This window comes from Mustela nigripes, chromosome X, assembly GCF_022355385.1.
Source record: "Mustela nigripes isolate SB6536 chromosome X, MUSNIG.SB6536, whole genome shotgun sequence".
NCBI lineage: Eukaryota > Metazoa > Chordata > Mammalia > Carnivora > Mustelidae > Mustela > Mustela nigripes.
The window spans coordinates 41,087,373-41,092,427 of NC_081575.1; the positions used below are offsets into that span (position 1 = coordinate 41,087,373).

Below are 5,055 nucleotides of genomic sequence, written 5' to 3' on the forward strand. Positions count from 1 at the left end.
TCATGATTCACCTCCCCCTTCCAATTTACCCCAACCCCCTTCTCTCTAACTCCCCGCACTTTCTTTAATTTATATATCTCCTCTGGCATTTACTATGAATAGCAAGGAGAAACCAGGCCATACCTATGACACTGTGCTTAGAAATCTCCTCAGTTTACTGTCCCAGTTTATCATGTAAATGTTGTATTCCTCATAAAATACTAGAGCACAGTTCAACTAAATGCTATGCCACTTTTTAATAAGGATGGCGATTTTGCAAATTCCCAATACCATGTTCCTAATTTCCATCTGTTATCTCACGAGAAGCACCCTGATACTCATTTCTAGCAACATATTTTTCATGATGCTGTTTGTATTCTCTGAGATGATAGTCCTTCACAGCTCTCCTCTTTTCTGTATGATCCCTCTCCTGAAGTACATTTAATGTCCATATTTCACCCAGCAGTCCCTTAAGAAATCTTGACTTGTTCTGTCATATACCTCAAAATTCTGCCACCTTTACTCATTACCAACTTCAAACCCACTTCCACATTGTTAATTCTTTGTTACAATTTCACTCTACTGCCAGAACCCAAATCTGTGTTAGTGTGTTCTCTTATCATACAAAGTGCCACACACTGGGGAACTTAAAGAACAGAAATGTATGATAATACATTTCTGTGGCTAGAAGTCCAAATCAGTAGTTGTGGGTCATGTTGATTTCTGCTGAGATGTGTAAGGGAAGGATGTATTCCTGGCCTATCCCCTAAGCGCTTACGCAGTTGACCTCTCCCATTATTTTTTCAAATTATGTTCTTTATATGCATGTCTCAATTTTCATATTTTCCCTGTTTATACAGAAAAAAGTCATTTGGATTAGGGTCAATGTTAAAGAATATATTTTAATTTGATTGTCTCATTAGGGACTCTGTCTCCAATTATGATCCTATCTGAGATACTGGGAGTCAGGATTACATGATACAAAGTTGGGGCTGCATGATTCAACCCACCTGAGATATGAAACCAGAGCTATACATGGGCAATTATGCTACCTCTTCCACGATACCAATTATATGTTCTCCTATTAGAAAACTAAGGTGACGTCATTCACCGTTCTCTTACTCAAGGCTCTTTGAATGCTGCCTAATTTTATTGTATTTTAATTTTTCTATCTTCTTATCACTGTGAAAACTGAGATACCTAATTTCAATCCTTAGAAATGAATTAGCAGTTCCTTTAGACACCAATATTTGGTCAATATTTTAAGAATGGCATTTGTACTTTTAAAATAATTAGTAAATGCTGCTGTGAAGGATAATATTTTCAACCAAAGAGACAAATCCAGAAAATCTACAAAAATCGAAAAAATTTTAAATCCATGATTTCAGAAATCAGATAGGAACATGAGTAAAACAATGTTGTATATACACCATATAGACTATTAAGACTGAGACTGCAAGGGTGAGTGACAGATATGCAATTCAAGGTATAACAAAGAAAAATGGGTGTTGATGTTGAAGACAAGAAGAGGAAGTGAGTACATCTGATTGTTCACTTCAGAAGGTGATTAATGACAAAGGATATCTGGTGAGCATCCATTCTCTAATGGTATAGTTAATAGTTCTCTAATGGTGTGGTTAAGAGTAAAGATTAATTTAGAGAAATAGATTTATTGCTTAAATAATGAATTATAAGCAACAATTCTGGGGAAATAGTATTAAGTCAAACATACGCTACTTAAACTTACTCAATATTACAACTCGTTACAGAATTCATTAAAAAACTGAAGGAGAGTCCAAACTCAGTACAGAAATTGCTAAATCTAAAAGTTCATCCCATTACAGGCTCCTTAGTAACTGAACTTCCTATTATAAGTTGCCCAGATTTATCTGATTCTATTCCTTCCGAGTCTGTAATCTTTCCTGTGGATAATGAAAACTTCAATGACTAGCACATTGCATCATGAGGATAATTGAGGCAACCTGTCAAAGCAACTCAAGCCACACTTAGCTCTGACTTAGCCAATCAGGGACGTGTAACTACTGACTTACAGCCATGGGCCCGGTGCACACTCAGGTGTGTCAGGTTGAATTAGTAAGAGTCTTACTAGGTACTCAGTCTCAAAAATGGAGGGGGAAATCTGGTATTATATATTACTTGTTGTTTGCTTCTTTGTTTGATTAGTTGTTTGCTTTTAATCATGATGAAAAGATCCTATGAGTCCAGATCTGCAAGTGGAAATCTGTCACTTTGATTAAGTCAGAGAAGAGTTACATAAATTAATAGTATTAGAATGACTTTCCTTGATGCTGGCCATGTATTTTAACTTAGGCTATTTGAATGTTCAGGGTGTTTTTGTTTTGTTTTTGATTTTGATTTGGGTTTTTTGTTTGTTCGTTTTTTGCTTTTTTTTTTTAAACTCTAGCCACACTGCCCCGACAAAAGAAGACCTCTCACATTAAATACTCAGCTTTGCATGATTTGGTGCTTGAATGACTACATTCTATGTGAAAACTTTACTTTTTTCCAATGGGAATAGGAGATGCCAAAGAAAATTCTATTCCCAGTTCTTAGCTCTGAGTGAAGGGAAAAAAGTCTGAGAATTTTCCATCACAGGAGTGTTCTAGTGTAGCCCTGGGGTTCAAATTAACACTATCAGCATGACCCAAATAATTCCTGGAGGCAACCTAATCAAATGGCAAATGTACAATAATCTTTTCTGGAGGAGCTTAATATTAATTAAAGCTTTTGAAAGATTCCTGAAGATAAACTCCCTCAATATAAGAACATAATCTACAAACAAGCCCCCATCAGCAAAATCAAACAAGAAATCAGAATGGAAACCACCACAGAATTATTACCAAATGCCAACATAAAAAATAAATGTGTGTGTGTGTGTGTGTGTGTGTGTGTACACATGACAGAACATATAAGAAGAAGCTCAGTATCAAACATGTGCTAAATGAGTTTTCTAGACTAAAATCATTGTAACCACTAGAACAAAAGATTAAAGAAATTTTATACAATGAAGGAGACATACCTGGATAGAGAATTGGTGAACTAGAAGACAAGTGGAAGAAATAATACAGAACACCTCACAGAAAGATAAAAAGAAAAAGAAGATGAGAGGCAAAGAAACTTAAGGAATGGAATAAGTAATTATTAAGTACATCTCATAGGCATTCCAAAAGCACAAACATGGGTGAATTTTGGAAAAATAATAGTCAAATGAAAATTTCTGGTAATAGCCCCAAATTTAGGGAAGCCAGGACATCTTGGATTCAGGAAGCACATGTAAACACATTGTAGTGGAGCTATGATGTAAGAATAGAGAGCATAATAGCAAACAAAGGGCATGATGCCTAAAAAGGGAAAACCAAATAGTGTGACCACATCCCTCTTTTCATCAAGAAATGGAAGCCAGAAACAAGTGCTGAGAGAAAACAACTGTCAACTTACTGTTGTCTACCTGGCCAGAGCATCATTTGATAGTGAACCTATGATAGACATGAATATGGATCACCCAGAATCCCCTCCCAAAGACAGACTCTCTCCTTCATCTGCTTAGTGTGCAGTCAGCTGGCAAATGTCACCCATTAACCTTTTCAGTCATTACCTCAGCTACAGAGAGCCTATGTGCCCAAGCTCAGGGACTTCCTCTGATAGCAACATCCAATGTTGATCAAGGAAGGTTGATTAATATATGTCTGATCCCTTCTTCAGCTATTAATCCTGATTGACCCTGTACACTGAATACTATTTCAGTTCTGCCTCCTTTAAGATCTTAACTCTGAAATATAAACACATGAGAAAAGTCATAACTTGTAGTGTTTCTTCTGACACCATATTAAAGGCACATCTTGGAAATTTTATTTAGGAAGATAAAAGATGATTTGAGATGCAAATAGAAATGATAATAGGACAAAGGGGAGTTTTGGGCTCAAGTGGGGCTATGGGCTGTGCCTCTACTTGCTGCCTATCTGCATATCCAACCCCACCCCCATTTCTCCTGTTCTTCAGTCATGGAAGTTTTCAGGCAAGTTTTTTACCTACAAGGGACTATTAGTCTTCTCCCAGGACTACAGGTGTGGTTGGAAGTCCCGAGATAGTTGTGCTATGACATGGCTTTCCAATATCCAGCTATGATTGGCACAAGATTTGGGAAGGTCTGACCCTGTGGTTTCATTAAATGATTGCCCTTGATTTCTTGGGCATTGGCTTCAGTGACAAACCAAGACCATATCAGTATTCCATATTTGAGGAGGCACTTTTGGGGTATCTGGGGCTCCAGAACCACAAGACCAACTTTTTGTCTCATGATTATGGAGCTTTGCTGCTCAGGAGCTGCTCTTACATGTTCTAGAAGAATGGATCTTTTTAGCTTACCATAAAGAGTCTCTGTCAGATGGAAGTATATTTTCTGAGACTCACTATCTTCTCCTCCAAAACTTCTCAAAGAAGGAGTCATCCTGTCACCCATCCTCACACAATTGAACTTTTCTGTCTTCTTCCAAGGTCTCATCCCAGTCTTTAGGCTATACACCCAACCCTCTGAGAATGAGCTATGGGGCATGTGGGCAGGGATACAATGATGGGAAAACTTCGTTATCAACAGTCTCTAACAGTACATCAACCAGAAGAAGATGCTCAGAAGATGCTGGATGAGAGCTCTTGCTTCTGTAACTGGTCCCTTTCATTTTATTTATGGGTCATTGGATCCTGTGAGTCTATATCCAGAGTTTTTGAAGCTGTATAATAAAATAATGCCATAATCCATGATGTCAATTCTGGATGACCACATTAGCCACTACCCACAGCTAGAGAATCCCATGGGCTTCTTGAATGCACATATGGTCTTCAACAGCTCCTTTCAAGCTGAGATGAGTAGCTCCCCTGTATTACCTCCCCTACTCCCTTATCTGTTATAGATTCCACTTAGGAAGCAATGCCCCAAAAAGGTCCTGGCCACCAAACAGGATTCTTTTACAAAAGTCCATCTGACTCACATTGATGATCAGCATATGGTAAAAAGCCTGCAGAAGCTCTGGCTAAGGGTGACCTAATAGTCCACCGCCC

At 37.9% G+C, this 5,055-nt stretch overlaps 1 pseudogene; it reads left to right on the forward strand.

Moving 5' to 3' along the window:
- Window positions 1–2,034: 2,034 nt before the first annotated feature.
- On the forward strand, window positions 2,035–4,907 carry LOC132007040 (mesoderm-specific transcript homolog protein-like; annotated as a pseudogene).
- The last annotated feature ends 148 nt before the right edge of the window (window positions 4,908–5,055 follow it).